This window comes from Ambystoma mexicanum, chromosome 4q (genome assembly GCF_040938575.1).
Source record: "Ambystoma mexicanum isolate Mex_15411 chromosome 4q, UKY_AmexF1_1, whole genome shotgun sequence".
NCBI classification, from domain to species: Eukaryota; Metazoa; Chordata; class Amphibia; order Caudata; family Ambystomatidae; genus Ambystoma; species Ambystoma mexicanum.
This window is the reverse complement of record NC_090928.1, coordinates 888,171,708-888,196,071: the sequence shown is the minus strand read 5'-3', so window position 1 is coordinate 888,196,071 and position 24,364 is coordinate 888,171,708. Positions and strand designations below refer to the sequence as shown.

The 24,364-nt window shown below is 45.3% G+C and overlaps 1 protein-coding gene across 4 annotated transcripts in view; it reads right to left on the bottom strand.

Moving 5' to 3' along the window:
• The window catches only part of PREPL (prolyl endopeptidase like), a 915,395-nt gene that overhangs the window by 284,957 nt on the left and 606,074 nt on the right, over window positions 1-24,364 (bottom strand). The gene's annotated exons all lie outside the window — the stretch shown is intronic.

The following is a 24,364-nucleotide window of genomic DNA, read 5'->3' as shown; positions in this document are numbered from 1 at the left end:
ACCGTAAGGGCTTTTTGAAGGGGGCATCCTAGGACATTGGTGTACTAAGAAGGGTGGGCTTAATATCTGAAGGTATACAAAAGCAATATCACTTTTTGTGTTGCGTTCACAAGCAGTGTTTATTTGCAACACTGTAATGGTGTATACCTGTTATGTTCTAGGCTATTACCTAGGATCTGTGATGTAAAATAGATGAAGCGAGTATTGCATGTAAATCGAGAAACTAGGATTTAATAGAAAAGCTGTTCACAAATTGTAGGCCCAGGACATGTGAAATTCGAAAGAATGGAAGGCAGCTATCTAAAACATTCCACTACTTAGGATACAAGAAGAGCCAGAACCTTCATTAGGTCCAGAATCCTTCTCAGCCCCTTTACATAAATCCAGTTGAAATGGTATGGGCACACCATCAGTCCATAAATAGGGCTTAGCTAATTGATGGCATTGCAACATTTTGGTTTGGGGTACCTTAATGAGACATTTAGTGCAGGACAATGGCCCATGTATTCCCTCCATAAATACCTCCCCTCCCGTGCCCTTCGCTCCTCTACTTCAAATTCCCTCCTCTCCGTCTTTGGCTGGGGCCTCCCTTTGGAACAGCCTCCCTGCCACCTTAAAACTTGAGGATCACCATCTCCGGTTCTGGAAGCACCTCAAAACCTTCCTCTTCTCTTCTTCCTTTGTCCCTCTTCTCCCCTGCTGACCCGTTTTCTCTCTTGGCCCTGTGCACCTGGCCACCCACTGTCCTTCTGGCCCAGATACCTGCTCACCCTGCCTCCCTCCTGCACTACCTCCGGGACACCCATTGGACTGGGATCTGTATCTGTACCCATACAGTCCCCCACCTTTCTTCTGCACTTATCAGATATACCCTATCTGACCAATCATGCACTTGCCACTTGCTGGCTGCACTACCACCTTTTCATTGCCTGTATTTATTTCACTTATTATTTATTCTTTTCTCTCCTCTGTTCTGCACTTTCCACTTCTCCCTCTTCCACGCACTTTCCCCCTTTTACCTTCTCCATGCACTTGCGCGTTCTTAATGTCACTGGGCCTAGTAAGAGCGTTGTTTTTATTTTTTTGTTCTTCCTTGTTCCCCTCCCTTTGCTTGGTTGTGCTCTAAAACACTGGTGTACGATCACGATATAAATAAAATATCCACCAGGGGGCGCAGAGACATCCATGAACTCTGCGTGAGCTCCGCTGCAGCCGCCCAAAAAGATGGACTGAGCCCCCACTTTTTGGACCCCCACACCGGAGAAAAATCATGAAGCTGCTGTGCGAATATCTCCCCCAGCACTGGAAAAACCCTGAGCGAAAACGGGCCTGGGATCTCGACGAAATCCGACTCACAAGCCGCGGCCGTCCGGACCGGGGAGAAATCGAAACCAACCCGGCACACGTGCGCTGCATGGCACTCTCGGGAAAAGCCCACAACACGAACCCGCAAACGGAGCCTACACGAGCGCGGATGACCACGGCCCTGAGCAGATCCCTGACATGAACAGGTGGGTGCCCTAGCCCTGAACCCACCCGAACCCCCTGCCTGGCATCCACGAAGGACCCATAAAGCGTGGCGAGGCCTGTTCACTGCCCGCCCCCCTTCGAGCAGCCGAACATTGAGAGCTCAGGGCCACCAGACATCTGCCCTCCACCGCCCCCGGCCCGCGTCGGGTAGCGGCTGCGGACCCACTCCTCGTGAGCGGTTTTGGGACGCGACGCTTCATCTTGGCCCCCCCCCAAACTCTCCGGTGGATCCCGACATCTGCACTCCACCGCCCCCGGCCCGCGTCGGGTAGCGGCTGCGGACCCACTCCTCGTGAGCGGTTTTGGGACGCGACGCTTCATCTTGGCCCCCCCCAAACTCTCCGGTGGATCCCGACGCTCCAGAGGGGGACATAACGGCGCTGAAGCACTCTGCGCTTACTAGAGAAGAGGCCTCTGCCCCAAGCGACCCACGGACCACCTAACGGACCACCCAGGAGCCAAAACGGGGAGAGTCTACACAACACGCTCGGCTCCACTCCAAAAGCGAGGTGCACCCACGGCAAACGGGTACGTGGAAACAACCACCCCACCATGGACTGGCCCTCCAGAAGGTAATTGATGGCTTCCTGCACCCTTTAAAGGGGCCCCACCGGTAACCACACACACTCCTGAAAGTGAGACGAGAAACCCACCAGAATTACAATCTGCCTTGGCCCCACTAGTAGTGGAGGTGCGCGGGACAACCCTCAGAACCACGAACCCCGGCACAGAACGCTGTGGTGTCGAGCGGAGAAAGCGACACTAGAGGTAAACCAGGGGTGAGACCCCAAATCTTGGCACGTGTACCAAACGGTGCTGCGATTCACCTGAGAACACGCGCGAGGCATCTCCAATCCTGAGGCCCCCCCGGAGTACACCTCGCCGGCGAAACAGAAAACATACCAAACGGAGGGTAAGGCCCCTGGACACAGGGCGTGTGCCTCCTCCATTCAACAGAACCGAGTACGCACTCCCCGCCATCATCACAGCAATATACTGTCAATACCCAAACCTAAAGCTGCAACCAATCCACCACTGCTAAGAGGGTATTACCCCATGTGCCTTGTAACGGATCAGTACAGAGGGTGAGGCCCCCAAAACAGGGGCGAGTGCCTCCTCTGCCTGTCGCTTTGAAGGAACCACGACATTACCATCCAAACCCCGCATGAACTTCAAGCACAAGCTCCTGCACTTCGCCTACGCCCCCACTTCTCCCGCCCTGACTGAACCAGCAATGGCAAACAACATCACTACGGGAAATGAACTGGCGGCGGCAACGAAAGGAGACATTGCTGCCCTTCTGGGCGAAATAAAGAACTTGGGCACTAACATAGGAGGCAAAATAGACAGGATCACCCAAAGACTCGACAGCATGGAGGACAGGCTTGAAGGGGTGGAAAATAACCAGACCTCAATCGACACGTTAGAGATACAACATGAACAGAGATTGAAGGACCTGGAACGCAAAGAAGATGAGTTCAGACTCAAACTGGACGATTTGGAAAATAGAGAAAGAAGGAACAATATACGCATCTTTGGAATTCCTGAGAAAGAGGGGGAAACGGAGGCGGACCTCAAGGAAACACTTCACAACATTATCAGACTCCTCACAGCAGACGATGAAGTGGATGAACCAATAACAGAACGAATACATAGAGCAGGTAGCCCCACGGGTGGTCCACGATCGGTTCTTGCCCGATTCCATCGCTTCAGAGACAAAGCTAGAATTCTCGAAAAAGCCAGAAGGAGCGACGCGATCACGCTAGGGGGAGCACAAATCTCAATATACCAAGACCTTTCCTCCCTGACCATGGCTCTCAGGAAAACATGTGGTCCACTCACAAAGATGCTCAAAGAAAAGAACGTTCGATACAGGTGGGGCTACCCCTTCTCACTTTCATTCGAATACGAGGGAACCAGATTCAGGCTGAGATCCGAGAAAGAAATACAAACGTGCATATCTGACCTTCTTGGCACTCGGGGAGAGGCGGCCAGCCGAGGAGAGACGCATGGAGAAAGACGAGAGTGGCGAATCCAAGGCCCCAGGAGAAAGAAAGTAAAGGGGTCACGAAAATTCCGGAGAGGCAATATCTCCCCAGAAGCAGATCACTGAACCCAAGCGACACTGGTAAGACAGTTCCAATTAAATAAGTGAATGATGTAATGAGGCGATACGAACACATACACGTTTTCCTGACTCTAATGACAAAAATTAGGGGGGAATCAAGGAGGGGCTCACTCCGGACAAGGATAACTTATTTGGTTAAGGGGCGTGAAGTAACGGCCCCCCCAAGTGGTCCGATGCCGACCTGGAGCAGCATGCCGGGTCCGATCGGACGCCTTCAATTAGGAATGGGGAGGAGATGGAGGGAGGGGGAGGGAAAGGCCACAGGGCCGAGGCGGGTCAAAGCAGCGTACATAGTAAACCAAAATAAGCGCAGCAGCAAGCACTCCACAAGTAAAAAGCAGTACCAATTACACACGAAGAGACTGTTTCCCATGAGAAAGAGCAATGACAACTGACATTAACACAAGGAAAAATGTCTCCTTGAGAGTCGGGACACTCAATGTAAAAGGACTCAATTCACCGACGAAACGGTCCCTCGTCGCCAGAGAATTCCGTAGGGCTGAAATAGATATCCTCCTCCTGCAGGAAACGAAATATATAAAAGGAGAAGAAAGACCGATCCTTGGGAAACGAGTTGGGAACGAATACTGGGGCTCTGGCCCGCTTAGAAAAGGAGGAGTGGGAATCCTCATTAGAAAAGGCATAGCATTCACCCCTACCAGGACATGGTCTGATGTGGAAGGACGAGCTCTGCTCGTAAATGGGCAAATAGGTAAGGTGAACGTAACGATTGCGACCCTGTATTCCCCGAACACGGGACAATCGAGATTCCTCTCCAGAACGATTCCCAAGATATTACTAGAAGCCACCGGGCACATTATTTTAGGCGGAGACTTTAACCAATGGGCGGACCCGGTCAAAGATCGAAAACCTGGGAACCCCAACACGAGCCACCAGAACAGACTTGAGCCAACTGAGCTTGCGCAAATGATGGAAATGTATAATATGATAGACGCGTGGAGGGCACATCATCCCGAAGAACAAGGTTACACCTTCTATTCCGCTCCACACAATACGTTTACCCGAATTGACTACATATACCTATCCAGAGACCTCGCTGAGGCTACAGCTAAAGCAGGCATAACCCCGATCACTTGGTCGGACCACAACATGGTCCTCACAGACATTCAGTGGGCGAATCTACCGACCAGGGGTGGCAAATGGCGCTGCAATGAGAGCCTCTGGAAAGACGCTGTCTTCAGAGCCGAAATGGAGATGGAAATCTCCCAATTCTTCGAAACAAATGATAATGGGGAGGCGTCCAAACAGACCGTCTGGGAGGCAGGAAAGGCTACCTGGAGGGGAATTCTGATAAGAGAAGGCTCCTCGAAAAAGAGGGAACGTAATCTTATCGAACAGAAGCTACGAACAGAAATTCACCAACTGGAGAGCAAACCCGACCCAGACGCAGAATTAGATCCCATAAAAATGAGTAGAGCCAGAGATAAAAGAAACAAACTGAAACTATTAGAACACGAGCAAGTGGTGCGCAAATTGAGGTTTCTGAAACAAAAATTCTATGAAAAGGGGGACAAGTCAGATGCGCTTCTCGCTGCCAGGCTTCGAGAGCAGAGAGCTGAACGAAGAGTACTAGAAATCTCTGAGGACAACTCCCAAACGTCATACGCTCACACTACTATTCCAGAATCCTTCGCCAACTTTTACGAGGCACTCTATTCCTCTGAAGTTAACCCTGAACAAATAGATACTGAAACGTACCTGTCCTCAATAATTGTCCCCCACATATCACAACAAGATGCTGAACTGTTGGAATCCCCTATCACAGAATCGGAAGTCCAAGCTGCCATAAAGAGACTAACCCTAGGTAAATCCCCGGGAGAAGATGGCTACACTGCTGGATTCTATAAAACCTTCATTGCAATACTGTCTCCCTTCCTGACGACCCTTTTCAATGAGATAATGGACACGGGGAAGCCCCCGAACTCCTTTACCAGGGCACTGATCACAGTGATCCCCAAGGAAGGGAGGGATCCCACCAAATGTGCCTCGTACCGCCCCATATCCCTGCTTAACCTTGACGCGAAAATCTATACTAGAATCCTGGCTGCAAGGTTGGAAACGCTAATCCCGCAACTTATACATCCAGACCAGGTTGGATTTATACTCGGGAGACAGGGGGCTGACACGATGCGCAAAACCCTCCATCTCATTCATACATCCCAAACCCTGGATAATGACCCGGTCCTACTCTCTATTGACGCAGAAAAGGCTTTTGACAGGGTGGAATGGGGATTCCTAAAAGCGGTATTATGTAAAGTGGGAATGGGCACGAGGTTTAGGACAGCAATACAAGCAGTATACTCAGACCCTAAAGCCTCAATATTCGTGAACGGTGAATATTCTAGATGGTTTAACTTGCAACGTGGGACTAGACAGGGATGTCCCCTCTCGGCAATTCTCTTTGCACTCTCACTAGAGCCCCTGGCAATAACGATGAGGGCCGACCCCAGCCTAGAGGGTATTCGAATGGGGTCGACGGAATACAAAATTGCCCTCAATGCAGATGACATCCTCCTCCACATTACTAACCCCCTTTCTTCCATCCCCCGAGCCCTCTGTCTGCTGGAAGAATACGGTAGACTTTCAGGGTTCAAAGTAAATAAAACTAAGTCGACACTCCTCCCCCTTCAAGGCTCAGAAGATATCACCAAATTCTCTCCCCTAGGCCTTAAAATTGAACACGCAAAACTACAGTATCTGGGGATACAAATTACGAAAAAGCTGAGTGACCTATACGAGGCCAACTTCCCTACCCTACTAAACCAGTTCCGGTCCGACCTGGCAAGATGGGATAAGCTCACAATATCTTGGCTCGGTCGACTTAATGCAATAAAGATGGTATCCCTCCCGCGATTCCTATACCCCTTCCAAATGTTACCCATCACGATCCCGATTGGTTTCTTTACTGAAACCAAAAGGGCCATGCTCCGATTCTTATGGCAAGGGAAGAAAGCGAGGATCCCGTATAAGATCTTAACACTCCCCAAAGACAAGGGAGGGGTCGGACTCCCTAACCTACACAAATACTACAAAGCATCCCAACTAAGAGTTCTAATCCCACATCTGCGTAATCAAACAGACATCCATTGGGTCAATATGGACAATCACTATTTCTCACCAGCCAAGGTCTCGGAATGGCTCTGGGCTCCGAAGGACAGAATTCGAAGAAAACTCAAAGGTCACCCCATACTGAGCACCATCTGGGATATCTGGACACAAGGAAAGAACATGCAAAACATTACCACCTGGCCAACCCCTATTATGGTCTCCCGGAATCAACAACCACATTCCAAATGTAGGACGATTCCAAGCATGGTATGAGGCAGGATTAGAAAGAGTTGGGCAACTACAAAGAAAAGACTCCTTCATCCCTCTCCCAGAACTAACGGAAGCCCTTGGAATAGGTCCACTATCCACTTTCCAATATATACAAATTAAAGGCGTTTTGACGAGACCTCTGTGGAAGCCTAAATTTATGAGAGATCTCACTCCCTTTGAAAAAATACTTGATTCAAGAACTGAGATGAAGGGCCTAATATCCGACATGTACAGGGCACTGATAGGAGGGGAGGGAGTGAACACGGACACACTGAAAGGCAGATGGGAAAAAGACTTTGCTGAACAGATCACACCGGACCTATGGGACACCATATGCCAAGCGGCCACACAAATATCCATCTCAAACCAATACAAGCTCCACGCAATCAAGTTACTGCATAGATGGCAATATGACCCAGTCAGGTTATCCAAAATGTTCCAAACAATCAAGCCAGAATGCTGGAGGGGATGTGGGGAAAAAGCAGACTATTGGCACATGTGGTGGGGGTGCCCCCGAATAAAAGTCTTCTGGTCTGAAGTGTTGGGCTGGATCAAGGAGGTTGACGGCATTACCAGAACAGCTAATCCCTACCTCATGCTCTTCGGCCTTGAGAAGGATGAAGATGACTGGATCAAAATAAAGGATATAGCTCCGCAACTGCTATTAGCAGCAAGAGCAACGCTGGTAATGAAATGGAAAGCCCCCATAACCCCTACGAAAAGCGAATGGATCAACGTTGCCAACAACATCTGCATAATGGAACATATCACGGCGTCACTACACGGAAGATCGTCGCAGATCGAAGCCCTCTGGATCGAATACAAGAACATACACCTACCCAACGGACTCCTCAGCCATAAATTGACCACCCCAAGAACAGAAGAGCGAAACGAGACCTAAATAATACTGAGTCCGCCCACACTAAAGTGTCCTCTCAGGACTGCGGAAGTTCCCGACAACATATACTAACTCTGATTACCACACGATGAATGCTGCAAGAATTGTACTAAACACTGCCTGACCACGGGGAGGGAGGGGGGTGGGAAACAGGGGAGGGGGGAAGTCATGTTTATACTCGAACATTATGTATGGAGATCGTGTCTGCCGGACAAACACGGAATACATGGAGTTTTATAGCTTAGTTCTACTGTTATAAGATATGTACTGGTTTTCTTATTGTTGTACCATGACTCACACTTGTAAAACTTAATAAAATCAAATTTACAAAAAAAAAAAAATAAAATATCATATCATATCATGTTAAAACGGCCTTACTAATGGTCACTGAAAGGAATGATAATATGATAGTTTATTTATATGGCGTCTATACACAATGTATGTCAAAGCGCTTTAAGGCAAGGGAGGGAGCAAGGGGAAATACAATGACATTCTTACAGGCCATGAACAGTACGGATGTGAAATTAACTATCATACTCAGCCTGACGACATTTCAGATAGTGCAAGAATTAAGACAGAGATAAGGAAGGGAGGGGGAGAGTGAGAAGAAAATGGAAACAGACAGGCGACTACCATACTAGGCCTGACGACATTCCTGGTACAGCCAGAGAAAAACAAAAGGTGAGGGAGAGGGGTGCAGAAAGGAAGGGGAGGAACAAAACAAGCGACTATCTTACTATGCCTGATGACATTTCAGATAGTGCTTGGGGGGGATTAAGGGAAGCGAGGAGACAGACGAGGTTGCTATCATACCAGGTCCAGGGACAATTCTGATAGAGTAAGTGCATAGAAGAAAGTAAGAGGAGGACAGGAGGAAATAGGAAAAGGGAGAAAGGGAGAGAATGAGAGAACATAGAATAGGCAGTAGAAAAGAGTGGAGAAGCAAGAGGGGAGAGCGAATATATTTGCAGAAGTACGTAGTAACACATAATGTTGCAAGCCAGGATACAAGATGAAGACGGGAACAGCATGATTCAGGGCCAAAATGAATACAGGATGCAAGGAAGTCCCGCGTGAGTGTTTAGAAAGGGTGACACACCATAATCAATGAAGTCAATAAAAGTCACATCCAGCATTGGCCACAAGACAGTGATGGTGAAACCAGAATGTATCAGCACAGACACTAGCAGAAGTAAGCTGGAGTGGGAAGGGGGAGCAGGGTAGAAGAATCAAGCAAAATGGGTGGGAATCGAGCAGAATGGGTGGGACATTGATATATATGCATCAGAATACAGCAATCCCATTTCTGGTGCACAAGCTACTGTTTTGTGGTGGGGCCACATGTTTATAAGAGACAGTTGTTTAATCAAAAACGGTTAAGATTATTTCTATATTTCTATAAAAATATTAAGTCTATAAACTTTGGGAATGCCAATGCTTGGATTAACCAATTATTAAACACAAAACTAACTTGAACACTAAACTAAACATTGTAAGTAATTCATGGTGATAACAGTAAAGACAGACAAGTGATCACAGTTCAAGGGTGTTTATTAAACTGTATAGGTAGGTTTGAAAAAAACCTAACATGAACCTAAATATAAGATGCAAGCAAGCTTCGACCATCAAATAATAATAAGGCAGTCCTAGTGACGTCTTGTCAAATAAAAGGGCCTTTACTAAGAAAAAGCTATTTCCAATCCTTGCAACTAATACAAAAAAGAGTATGGGATAGTGTTCACAAGAAAGAAAGAAATGTTCCCAAAAGATAACTCAGGATGTGGTAGCCAGGGGTCTCCCTTCCTTACGTTTTGAGCACGGGATAAGAAGGGACTCCTGAGCAAAGCACACGCGTGTGCCTTGCCAGGACGAGTCTATAGTTCTGTTCTCAGATATCAGGACTGTCAATGGTCAAGTCTCTTTTCTACAAAAAGGCTTGCATTCAAAAGATTTCTCTGTTGCATTCATATTTTGGTGAGGTTATTGTTTTTTTTCACCTCTCGATCCCCCTCTTCCGGGCTCAGACCCTTCTTGAGCATTTGCCTCCCTCTGTTGGGCTAATTATGGCTTTTGTTAACCGAATTTTACTTATTGCATTCACAAATCCTAATGTCTTTTTTATACAGTTCACTGTGAACATGCCTCTGTCGGGTTCACTTTTGTCAACACACCCTTCATTGGGACTTTTAAGCTTAGCCCCTTTCCATCGGCATCACTCCGTCGGGTTCACTCTTGCCAATCACAGAGTTCCTTCTACTTTCTTATGATGCAGGATTCACTTCCCGTAGCTTTCCAATCATCTGCCGGTCAAAGACATTCGACTGTACAGAGGATTTTACTAGACCCCTGTATGACCAATTTGACCTTTTCCTCACTCCTCTCCTATGGCCTACTGGTATCAGTAGTTTCAATAAACATGGGATCAACCAGAGTCTCTCAAAGGAGCACCCACGTGGTGCCGGACCCCTCTGCAACTGGTGTTCCCCTAATTTTAACAGTTCTTAGTATTTTCTTCAATTAACCATTTGCTACTTTTGTTCAACACAGCTCGGTTTCTTATCAGCTCTCCCAACGACTCACCCGCTGTGATGTACAGCTTGGCTTTTCTTTTCTCTGGAGTCAAGGACGGTACTACAGTAGCCGGTGTCTGTTCTGGGCTTGGTTATCAGCAGAGGAGGGCCCGGTGTACCGGTGAAATCTGCTGCAACACAAGCTGGCTATTGTTAGCGGTCTTACGATTCCCTCCATGGAGGCTTCACGGGTCTGTGTCGGAAAGGGCAAGATTGCTTCTCTCCTTGTCACCCTTTTGCTTCTCACCATCTTTCTCCTCCTCTTGAACTGCCGTACTTGGATAGCTTTGTCATCATGCGGTCTGCCTTGCTCGTCTCATGCTCCACCTTTTATCCATGTGGGTAAGGGAAATGGCTGTCGGCTGTGTGTGTGATTCCGGACAATAGCCTGACTTTGCCTGACCCTTGTGTTGGGACATGTCAAGTAAACGGTTTTTGGTTTTAGTCCTTTGTCTTTCGTGGTGTGCGAAAGTGTTTGTGTCGAAAAGGGGTGGGAGGGTAGAGTTTCTGAGTATCCTATGTGGTAGGACACGGAAAAGGTGTTATAAGAAGGGGACTATCGTGTCCCACCCATCTGTATCCCACTTCCACTCCCCGAGGACCCACCCTCAGGAACTGGATCCAATAGCGATGGCTGTGTCCTGGCCACCTGGATAACAGATGGCCGGGTTTCCCACCATCGGGTTTCTCACATACCCTTCCCCTAGGTGAAGTGGATATGCCTGTACTTTGTCGAGGTTCCCGGTTGTTAAGACCTGGAAGAGAACGGGGAGGAGAGATATCCAGGAACTCTTGCATATATTATTGTTTAGCTATGGTTGGTGTAGGTAAAGGTGGAGTGGTTTTCACCTGTCTCTTTACAATAGCCCATGAATTGAGGTTTAAGGACTGTGTCATGATGCCTACCCCCGGGGAACCAGACCAGGTCCAGCAACCCCAGAAGCAGGCATCAAGTTATTTTGAGCAAGCCAAAATAACCCTGCTAGGGGCTGCTTGGGTGCGGTGCTGGCGTCTATGGCGCCAGCCTCATATGGAGAGTCAGTCCTGGCGCCATAGGCGCCAGGCTCATAGAGTAGAACTTACCTGATGCAGACCATGCTGCAAGCTTACCTGATGCAGACCATGCTGCAGAGCTCCAAGCCAAATGAGGCTTGGAAGGGACTATTTTACCTAGGGGCTATTTTTTACTCGGGTGGGGCTGGGGAGGAATACTTACCTGGGACTACTTTGGAGGCTATTCAAACCACGCTCGAAGAACAGCACATGCTTCGCGTTATTCTGCATCCAGCAGCGTAACGCTCACCGTGTCTGCAAGCCTGCATCCAGTCTTCTGCAAGAAACAAAGATTAGGTGAAAACCCAATCATACAGCCGCTCTCTGGAATCCCATGCTGGGTTTTATATTAGTTGTAATTTCACTATGTATAGTTCCTTCGATCCAATTCTTGAAAAAATACAAAAGTCAAATATATAGTGATTTTTCAATGTTAAAAATTATTTTATAGAAAGAAGTGACTAGTAGCCACCAAAATTGTTCTTCGTGAGGAAGAGATTGCCATAAATCACTCTATCTGAAGACTTATTTTTGTGCCAATGCATTTCGGAATATAACAAATTCCTTCATCAGGGCAAGTCTAAAACAATAAACACATAACATTCACATGCAATTGTGCCAACCATCCCAAGATTAATATCCAATATAGAATAATTCCCACATTAGAAACAACGTAAGTATATAAATATCAGTATGAACAATCATCATCCAAATAGTTGAAAAAATATGAAGGTAAACACATACCCGACAATGTAATGAGCCGGATCAGAAGGCAGGTCAAAAGATATAAAATAAGAAACAAATCAGTACAAAGGCAAGTAAAGTTATCCTATAACAAAATGGAGGGAATCGGATCCATTACCTGATGTAGGTGAGTAATGGCGAAATCTATGTTTCAGAGGTCAGGCTGCTCCACCGTGTACGGCGAGTAGGTGCTGTGAATGGTAAAGTGAATATATATAAAGGACCTATTCAAAGTGTACAATTAGAAAAAACAATTAGAGAAAACAGTGAAAGTTGATCTCCTCATTTAACCCATTGGGTGCCAGACTGCCAAGTTTGTCAATCCAATATGTCTCTCTGCGACTCAAACGTTGGCATAAATCCTCATGAGGGCTGTTATTGGTTAAAGCTTCCAAAATTACAAATTTTATTTGGGACACGTTATGTCCATTAGCCATCCAATGTCGTGCCACAGCTGAATTAATGTAATGTAACGTATTCGTAATGCAAACATTAATTCAGCTGTGGCACGACATTGGATGGCTAATGGACATAACGTGTCCCAAATAAAATTTGTAATTTTGGAAGCTTTAACCAAGAACAGCCCTCATGAGGATTTATGCCAACGTTTGAGTCGCAGAGAGACATATTGGATTGACAAACTTGGCAGTCTGGTACCCAATGGGTTAAATGAGGAGATCAACTTTCACTGTTTTCTCTAATGGTTTTTTCTAATTGTTTTCTTACATTGCATTTAGCATCATTTGGTTTAGATTGACACCAGTACGTATATGACCTGAATGTTGAGGGTCACTTGAATGTATATGAACAAGAGATGTTTCCCATGTTTAAAAGATGTCCTGCATGCTGCGCATCCTGGAGTTCCCCCAGGACCCGAGGTGCCGTCTGTCTAGACGACACCACTAGCGGCATTAAGGCACATACTATTAATATAAGGTACAGCCCTAGGGTTGCTCCCTAGGCTCCACCCATCCTACTTAGGTACGTTCATAATTAGTATAGCCTCATCTGAGGTGCTCATATAACAGCCATTACTTTTATCCAAATGGGTTCATTCAATCTTAGTATTTTTTCTATGTCCATGGATGACAGATTACTTATTTCTTTTTTGATTCTTAGGCGATGACTTTTATCATTACTGCCCCAGGAGGTCCAGTAATTAGATATTTTGATCATATTGAGTTTATTGATCAGTTCTCGGACACGGGTCACGGCTCGTGTTCATAGAGCCGTGATCACGTGTCTTACACAACTGAGTTGCTTGGCTGCGCACCGATGCAAGGAGGACATTCTGCCTTCAATCACGTGTCTTATTAAACTAGGTTGCTCGGCAACGCGCCGATGCAACAAAGACAGTCTGCTTTGAGCAGACGCTGAGAGAACTTCTCCGCTTCGTTCTTTACATATGGTGAGTTACAATTCACGCCTGTTTATTTCTATTTAGCGTTTAGCTACACTTTGAATAGGTCCTTTATATATATTCACTTTACCATTCACAGCACCTACTCGCCGTACACGGTGGAGCAGCCTGACCTCTGAAACATAGATTTCGCCATTACTCACCTACATCAGGTAATGGACCCGATTCCCTCCATTTTGTTATAGGATAACTTTACTTGCCTTTGTACTGATTTGTTTCTTATTTCATATCTTTTGACCTGCCTTCTGATCCGGCTCATTACATTGTCGGGTATGTGTTTACCTTCATATTTTTTCAACTATTTGGATGATGATTGTTCATACTGATATTTATATACTTACGTTGTTTCTAATGTGGGAATTATTCTATATTGGATATTAATCTTGGGATGGTTGGCACAATTGCATGTGAATGTTATGTGTTTATTGTTTTAGACTTGCCCTGATGAAGGAATTTGTTATATTCCGAAATGCATTGGCACAAAAATAAGTCTTCAGATAGAGTGATTTATGGCAATCTCTTCCTCACGAAGAACAATTTTGGTGGCTACTAGTCACTTCTTTCTATAAAATAATTTTTAACATTGAAAAATCACTATATATTGGACTTTTGTATTTTTTCAAGAATTGGATCGAAGGAACTATACATAGTGAAATTACAACTAATATAAAACCCAGCATGGGATTCCAGAGAGCGGCTGTATGATTGGGTTTTCACCTAATCTTTGTTTCTTGCTGTATTTTTTGGGTTTGGGTGTCTCCAGGCCTTTTTCAGCCAGCTCCTGCATAGAGGATCTAACTTCCTAACAAAGACTTATCACACTAGAAACTTTTGTTAACGCCAGAAGGATTCGATACTCCTGTGGTGCCCACTCAAATTTGCTTCCTGCATCCAGTCTTCTGCCACGCCCGCCTCGAGTCTGCAGCTCCTGGAAAAAGGGAGGAACAGAAGGAGAAAAGGTTAGAGTAAGAGCAAAACCTTCGATCCTTACCTGAATTCCGGATCCACCGCGCCTTCGAGCTGGAAGAAAGAAGCATTTTATGCACGCCGCATCCCCTGCTGCAGCGCCGCGCTGAACTCACCGGCCTTAGCAGCATCCTCACGATCCACCGCATCCTTCTGCACGTTCCCGCCGCACTCTGGCACCTAAGGGGAACACAAGAACAGCAAAGGTGAGCCAAGGGAATAAACAGAGGCAATAGTAACTACCCCATAGACTTACCTGATTACTGCCGGGGGTACAATTCCTCTTCACGGGTCGGCGCAGTCTCCATTGCATCCTTGCCGTACCCCGGCCCCTAAGGGGAACAAAAGGACAAAAAAGGGACAAACAAGGGGAACTCTTCTCACCGCAATAGACTTACCTAATTTACCGCTGGAGGCATTATTCCCCGAACTTCATATTTTCTCTCCACATCTGAATACGGGAGCAAGCAGCAAGCAACAGGTTACATTCTGGCCTTATTTTATTGAACTGTGTAGGATAAGCCAAATCCTTACCTGAACTTCGTCAGCAACCACGAGGAACTCTTCGCTGGGGTCAAGCTGCAAACTGCAAGGAATCGGACAAGAGTGAAAGTCAGACATGTGAACTCTTACGAACTACATACTTGGAACTCACCAATTCCTTCGAGCCAGTGAAGCAACTGGTTATCAACGCGCCCCTGCGCTCAATGCAGGTGGAGAGCTCATCTTTTCAAACCATCAGGTGAGACTATAAGAGGGGACATCAAAGGTGATCTGTGGGGAGAACAGCAGGGGTGGGGGGATTTACGCTCAACTCCACGGGTGGTTAATTCCCTTTCTCCATTTGCAGAAGGATATTCCTACGGGCCAAGCAAACAAAGCTAGGTGGGCCAGTCCAGTCCGTCATCTTGGCCCTACGCATCACATTGGTGGAGACCGCAGCTGTCCAGTTCAGATCGACGCCTCTGTGGGAGCCAGGTGAGCGTAACAGACTGTTTTGTGTTCAGTGTTTTCCCAGTCCATATTGGGGTGATTTGGGAGCAGGCGTTCGTCTGCCATGATCTTTAGGGTAGGAAATCTCCAAAGGGGGGTGGAGACTCCTTAAGGGAGTAGAGAAGATGGGCAAATACTGCCCCAGAATCACTTCTTCAGGGAGTCTGGGAATTATAGCTAATGATATTTCGCAACACTCGCCTCGGATCTCAATGTATACTGGTATTTTAGGGTATACTTCATTGTCTCCATGCAGACATGTCACTCTAACTAGGGCTGTGTTGTCCAGATCTTTTGTTGTAACTAAATCAGCCCGTATAGCGGTTTGCTTACTAACTGAGTCGATCAGGGCCCTCACTTGCCTTCCATTCACACAAGCCTTTTCATTTGTAAACTCGACAGGAGTTTGACACAAGCATATGCTAAAGGCCTCTAGCTCTTCCCCAGGTTCTTCCCATTCTTCACCCTTTAAACATCCTATTTCCAGGGGTTCGTCCTTTACATTCTTTGGACAGTGTCTAGCTAGATGCCCTGTTTTGCTAGAGGAAAAACAGATCAGCGGAGGTGGTGTGCTTGCTTTTAACCCCTCATTTATACTTTTATCCTTAGCCTTTGGATCAATTTTCCTGATTTCTACTCTCTCTCGTGGTGTTCCTTCCTTGATCCTGTATAGTCCCCCCTTTTTGATCTACTCCTTGAGGTGGAGTTCGATAGATGGACCTATGTTCCTTCCGTTCTTCACATCGATGGTCAAATAGAAGTGTTTAGCTGCGTCTGAATGGTTTTCTGCAGTCTCAATGGCCGTGGCTAGAGTAGGTCAATTCAAATGAAGGATATATTTTTGCAAAAAAGGGGGTAAAGAATCATCTCTGTTAGTTTGTCTAAGGACTTGTTATTAATCCATAGGGCTACCGTGTTTTTAATGCATTCACCCAGTTCTAAAGGGGTTTCTCCTGCGTTTAATCTAATGGCCCGTAATTTCTGTCGATAAAAATTACAGGTCTACCCCACTCTTTTCGGTAACCCTTCTTTGATGTATAGAAAGGTGGCACCCTGCACAAGGTTAAGTAGTTGATAGGAGGTTTGGAGTTTGCCTTTCAATAAGGGACACAAGTAGCATCTTTGCAGGTTCTCTTGCCATCCCAGTTGGTCAGCCAGACGTTTGAAATTAAGAAAATAAAATCCTAAATCTTCGCCTTCAAGATATGATTGAAGTACGCCCTGTGTTAGTAATGGTCTGGTTTGTAATTGAATTAACTTTGTTAAATTTTCTTGGAGCCTATTTTCTGCCTGTATCTGATGGGCCGCTAATTGGCCGATGACATTGGGTGAGTCGGCCATTTCTTCCAGGGGAGTAAGGGTTACTTCTGTGGTATCTGAATCAGAAAGCTCTCGATTCCCTCGCATAAGGTTTCAAAATCCTCAGAATCTTCTGATTCTGAGTCTGTCAAAGGAGTAGGCTGGGGAAAATTAATTTTCAACCCCAAGGGTCCTGCAATGGATGTAGACTGGGTACCATGATAAAAAAAAAGGTTTGGAGGGAAGGGAACTCAGAGCACTAGGTCTGATGAAAGAAAACACAGGTCGAACTTTGAGGATTATTTGGTCTCAAGTCTGTAGGTTGTAACGGGAGAGAGGAAGTGCATCTAGAGTTTTAAAGAATAGATCCTGTTGACTAGGTGGAATGAGCAACTGAGAGAACAACACTTCGTTCAGTGTGGATATGCGGTCATAATCTAGGAGATCAATTATTTTATTTTCCCCTTCCCGTGGTACCACAATTATTAGCATGGGTTTCCATTTTTATCAGTTGAATCCTATACCACTTCTAAAACCATATGTAGGGAACTCATGGTGGTAGCAGTAAAGACAGACACAAGTGATCACAGTTCAAGGGTGTTTATTAAACTGCATAGGTAGGTTGGAAAAACGCCTAATCTAAACCTAAACCTAATATGAGAGCAAGCTTCGAAGCATTAAATAATAATAAGGCAATCCTAGTGGCGTATTGTCAAATAAAAGGGCCTATACTAAGAAAAACCTATTGCCAATCCTTACAACTAATACAAAAAGAGTGTGGGATAGTGTTAAAAAAAGAAAGAAGTGTTCACAAATGATAAGTCAGGATGTGGTAGCCGGGGATCTCCCTTCCCCCACGTTTTGAGCATGGGACAAGGCGGTACTCCTGAGCACAGCACACGGTCGATCCTTCCCAGGACGAGACTATAGTTACATTCTCAGATATCAGGACCGTCAGTAGTTAAGTCTCTTTTCTACAAAAAGTCTCTTGCCTCCGAGGACCTGATGTGTTCAAAATAATAAACAAAAGTTCCTTTCTGCTTGTACGTTGCGTGACGTCTTTTCATTGCTGCCCCTCTTCCGGGCTCAGATCCACAAACAGAGTTCCTTGCGATATCAGGACCTGTGATGGATACCTTTTTTGGTTCTGAGGGCCTGATATACTCAAAATAACAAACAAATGTCCTTTTCTACCTACACTTTGGGTGATGGTTCTTGACCCCTGGTTCCCCCCTTCCAGGCTCATCCCCTCTCAAATATCAGCCTCCCTCTATCGGTTTCACTCTGGCTTGCATTCAAAAGATTTCTCTGTCACATTTACATGTAGGGGAGAGTTGATTCTACCAGGGGAAAGAACTGCGATCCCCCACAGATTTGATCCTTACTCCCACCAAGGGTACTTATGTCTGCCTTGCCTCTAAGTCAGGCCTAGCCTGGCATTACGGTCTGAACTTATTGGCCGGAGTGATTGATCCGGACAATAGTGGAAATGTGAAAGTAATGATTCAAAATAATAGAAAGAAGGTGTACTAGATTAAGGCTGGGAAAAGGATGGCACAAGGTATATTGGAGGGATTTTTGTTACCAAAGCTAGAAGAGGTTAAGAATGTCAACAAACTGGAAGGGAAACTCAGGGTTTTGGAGAGGCTGATCTTAATCTGAAAGTTCCAGTACATATAGAAAGGGAAGAAGAATATATTCCTGATTTAGCTTTTGCACAGGATAATGATCCTTTGCTGGCAGAACCTTTTAATCGGGTAACAAGTGAAGAAGAAGGACGGAAGAGAGTTGGTCCATTATTTTGCAAAAGAATGGGTTATTGTTTAGAGGTAAACAAGAACGCAAATTGTGATCCTTAGGAGTCAAAGATATTGTAATGGAAATGGCTTATGCTCAATTGACTGAGGGACATTTAGGAATAACTAAAACTCAAGCAAAAATTGCGAATAGATTCTTTTGGCCAGGCGTTAATACTGATATTAAGAAATGCATAGGTACATGTGACTTATGTCAAAAGACCAGTACTAAAATGCCCCCTCCTGTTCCTTTACAACCCTTGCCTATTATAGATATTCCTATTTTCCCGGTTGGTATGTACATAGTAGGGCCCTTAGAAATATTGAAATTGGGTAATAAGTAGATCTTGGTTATTTTGGATTATGCAGCCAGGTACCCTGAAGGAATAACACTTCACAGCAGAGTTTAAAACATTTACTTAAATTTCTTTTTTAGAATTGGGTCCCAGGAACATTTTTGGGGACTGATCAAGGGTCTACTTTCATGAGTAAACTCATGGCTGAGGTAAACAATATTCTACAGATTAAAACTCTAAGAACATCTATTTATCATCCACTGAGTGATGGATTGGTTTAAAGGTTCAACAAAACCTTGAAACATATTCTGAAGAAATTGGTTGAGACAGACAGAAAGAATTGGGATGTTATGATACCTTGGGCCCTGTTTGCCTATCGGAAAACTCCTCAGAGCTCTACTGGAGTATCTCCCTTTGAGTTATTGTATGGCAGAGAACCCCAGGATGAGTTGGATATGTTGCACGAGATCTGGGAAGAAAGGGAGAGAGACACTATTCCATTATCCAAAATGGCTCACAGGCTGAAAGAGCATATGACAGCTGTAAGAAATATAGTTCACCTTAACATGGTTAAAGCTCAGGAGCATAAGAAGGAATGTTATGATAAGAGGGTGATGATGAGATCCTTTTCCATAGGTCAGAGAGTATTGGTACTTATTCCCTCATCTGACAATAAGATGCTAGCTAGGTGGCATGGCCCGCATGAAGTACTTGAACAGATGGGGCCCTATTTATAAGATATCATAACCTGATTGGAAAATTAAAACCCGTATTTATCATGGCAATTTACTTAAAGAGTGGATAGAACCTTTAGAGAAAGAGACGTCTATCATGCTAACAAGCCTCTCATCAGAAGACAATTAAGTTAATAACTTTCTCTCCCCTGAGTTATCACATACGCAGAAGCAAAATCTAACAGTTTCCTGATGTGTTTAGGCCTGAGCCAAGAAGAGTGAAAGGAGTATACCATTAAATACGTAGTCCTCCTGGGCAAGTAGTAAACCAAAAACCCTACAGGATCCCTGAAAGCAGAAAACACATCATTCTGGGACTATGTTGAAGGCAGACATTACTGAACCATCCCAAAGCCTGTGTTCTTCTCCTATTGTTTTAGTTGCCAAGCCAGACAACTTTTGGAGATTTTGTATAGACTTCAGCAAAGTTAACAGAGTGTCTCCGTTTGATAGCTAGCCCATGCCCAGAATAAATGACCTGATAAGTTAGGAGATGTCAAGTACCTTTCCACCATCGACCTAACTAAAGGTTATTGGCAAGTGCCTGTCAATGCAGCTGACAAACCCAAGACTGCCTTTTCCACTTCTCTTGGGTTATTCTACTTTAAAGTACTACCTTTCAGGTTACGTGGGTCCCCTGCTACTTTTCAGAGATTAATGGAACAGATATTGAGACTTCTGTCATCTTTTTATGGGGCTTATATTGATGATATCATCATATATAGTAAAACTTGAGCCGAGCATATGTCACATCTATACCAGGTTACTGAAGCGTTGAGAAAAGCAGGACTTACAGCCACATCAAAAAATTGCATTTGGTTAGATCTACGGTAAAATACTTGGGATTCTTTGTAGGAAATGGGTTAGTAAAACGCCACCCTGACAAAGTTGATGCTGTACTGAAAACGTCACCCCCAAAAACAAAAAAGTCAGACTTTTTTGGGTCTGGTTGGTTATTATCAAAGATTTATTCCGAATTTGTCCTCCATATCTGCCCCTCTCCCTGACAAACTTAAGAATGTAGCACCACAAAAACCTAAATGGCAGCTAGAAGTTCAGAAATGTTTTGATGAGCTAAAACATATACTGTGTAATGAGCTTGTTCTGAAAGTGGCAGATTTCAACAGATCCTTTATTTTGCAAATAGGTGCTTCAAATATTGGTCTTGGGGTAGTATTGTCTGAACTCCATGATGGTATAGAACATCCAATCCTCTATATTAGTTGGAAATGGTTTGATCAGGAAAATAACTATGTCACTCTAGAGCTGGAAGCCCTTGCCATCAAATTGGCTATAACATACTTAAAGTACTATTTAAAAGTTCAGGTTGATTACCGATCATGCTCCTCTTAAATGGTTACGTTTGAGAAAAGATAACAAGGCTAGAGTCATGCGCTGGGTTTTAGACATACATCCTTACTGTTTCTCAGTGGAACATCGGAAAGGAAAGGAAAAAGGTAGTGTTGATTTCTTTTCCTGATGTCAGCTAGAGGCAGAGAAAACCAGCAACATTAGGGGAAGGGTATGTGATGAATCAGCAATGATTCCGCCCATAAACCTGGCCTGGGACCCTTCTCATGTGGCCAGGGAAGGTCAGAAGCTTCATGATCCCGACCCTAGGGGTGGTATTCTGCAAGAGGATCACAGGGGGCAGCGGGAAGACAGGTCAGGAAGAATAGGAAACTGCATTGTTTAACTTTCCCCACAATCCCACACCTCTAATGGCTTATTGCCAAGTAGAAGAAATAAGTGAACCTAATTTTGTTGTTAGGGACTACAAGTCCCATAACTCCCTATGCACTGGGACAAGGAAGAGTAATCAAGAGAAAAGTTGCAGGAATAGTCAGCCTGTTAAGGATAATGACCCATCCCTGAGGGTAACAGAGAGGCTTAAAAGGCCCCCTCATATGCATGCCATTAAATGGAGATTGAGATGGAGCTGTAGCTGAAATGGCTCCAGCAGTAGCAGCAGCAGAGGCAGATCACAATGTTGGCAATCCAAACAGAAGAGGGTGAGAAGGGACGCCAGGACTTTGACTAAGCAGATTTCAACTGCCTGTCCTGAGAGGGTCCGGTTTTCCCTAAATCGGAAGTTTAGAGGTTGCGCAGCGGAGGCATGAAAGAAGACTGATTTTTCCCATGTGAACCTGATTGCAGAGATTGTGCAGCAAGGAAGCGTGCTGTAGACTGTGGCTGAAGAGTTTTATGCAGCCGAGGGTCCCAGGAGCGAGAGGAGCTCCTCGACTTTGTGGCAGGACAGAATATACCTTCCCCGAGGAGGGGTGTGTGTGCAACTAAGGCCAGAAGCAGTCCCAGCTCTGCAGAATGCGAAGGGACCAAGACAGAAGCTGGTGAGTGTTACTGAGCGTTCTGATCCGAAGTGCAAACAAAGGCAGGCAACTATAAACAAGCAGAGTCAATCGCGTACGAGTGAAAGCTATATTAAACAGACTGTTCATTGTCGGACAATGAGAAGTATGAAAGTAGCACTCTCATAAGAGTCAAATGCTTTTAAACAAGTTAATTGATTATTCAAACCTTTGAAAATTGATGAAAGACTTGTCGCATAGAAGTGATTCTAAGGTTAAGGTTAACCTAAGGATGAAATGTAAAGCAGTCGAAAATTGTGTGACACTGAAGTTAAGTGACTGAACATTACTAATTGTGAGTTAGGGAACACGCATTGCCCAAGCCAAGAGTGCAACAAGCATTACCAAAGCCAAGATTGAATCAAGCCTTTCTCCAAGCCAAAGAGTGGTGCAATCCTTACCCAAGGCCAAGAGAGATGCAAGCTTTTCCAGAGCCAAGGGTTGGTCAAATATTGCCTAAATCCAAAACAGACTAACAACACAGCATACAGTTAAGCTACTTTGGTTGTCAGTAGGCAAAAAGGTGAATGCAAGGCTATGTAAAGGTCAAGCTGGTTGATGGTAAATATTCCCTATCCAGTTGGTGTGACTCACATTGCCAAAGCCACAAGGAGGAAGGCATGATTATATCCTGAAGGGTATTTTAGTTGTTGTTGCTGCAGAAAGACAAAGAGGCTGCCCTTCTGAAGCTGTGGTTAAACACTCTTAGCTGTCTATAGATTTAACACTTCAGACACCCGATTAAATGGGGAACACTAGGGGGCAGGCAAGTAGACCTGCATGGTGAATCTGCAGAAGTAAACCTAGAATAAGAGTTATTAAGGTTGAAGCAGAAGTCATCCTGACAAAGATATAGGCTGCAATTTCTAATATTATCAAGAGACACTTGAGAAGGGCTAGCAAGAAGCTGTGTTTCTTTTAACTTGCCAGAAATCGGGTTATCTTTGAATCTGACAAGGAACTGTGTTTCTTCTTTAACATTTATACGTTGTGGCAAATGTGAAGTATCCTGCAGATCTCCCACTAAAACCCTCCCTAAAGTCTCCTCCCAGGTAGCCAGGAGAGGGCAGATGCTGCCTGATCCCAATCCTGGGGGTGGTGTACTGCCGGGGGATCACCTGGGTAGAGACACCAGATTTCTTCTTGGAGAGGGATACACTTGCCACTGGGTTAAAGGAGGAATTATCCTATTGTCATTTTGATATATCTCATCCTCCTACGAAGGATGGAAGGATAAACGCCCAGGGTTTTCCCCAACAAAGTGTTGTATCTAAAGAACAGTGTTGTGTCTTGTCTTTTGCTGCATTCTGCCCTGTATGCATGGAATCCTAGGTGTGACTGACATGGAATGCTGTGTGTGGGAATTTTATGTTCTGAATGGTTGTGTGAATGTCAGTTGAGAAGATGGATTGACTGGGAGAGGATGCCGGTGGATGTTTTGTCCAAGTAACTTACCTGATGTAGCCTACATGTATTCCTGTACCCTGCACCCAGAGCTGGGACTCAGTAAAGATTTTTCCTGTTCCTGCTGTGGTGTCAGTGTCATGCTTGGCCAGGACCCAGTTTATCAATGACAACAAGGATTCTGTGTTGGACAGGAGCAGTTGCACTCACTGGGACCGTTGGTGCCAGGAGCTCTGCTCAGAGTCTCACCACTACTGATGACATAACACAGTCTCTGGGGTGATGGCGATCGACCCGCTAGTGGGACTGAGGGCAAGGCTCTGAGTGTTTTCTGAATAATGGAACTGTGGGTGAAGAAAAAAGAACCCTGCAATGTTTTTATATGCTGCAACGTGATCTCTGCTGATTTTGAGGTCCCTTCCTCTTAAGTTCCACTGTGATAGTAGGCAGGCGCAGTGTGTGGCCATTGGGTATGGTGCTGCCTGAAGATGTGTGCGGGATGTCAAAGAAAGTGAGCAAGGGTCAGGCAAAGTTGGAGGTCGTGGCCAGGCAAAAGAGGAGAATGTGGCTGCAGTGTAAGACTTTGGCAAGGGAAGGTTTAAGGGAAGTGAAAGTGAAACGCTACGATGAAGGTGCTTACTGGGTTTTTGTGTGGGAGGAACTCTACATTTTTGTTCGGAGGAGGAAGCGGGTGATCAGTGTTGATGAGATGAACCATGTTTGCAAAGTAGCAATGTGTCTTGATGGTGAGGTTACTGATCCTCATTTTTCTATGGACGCAATGCAGCCATTGCATTAGTGTGGTGGAACTCAAATGGTAAGATA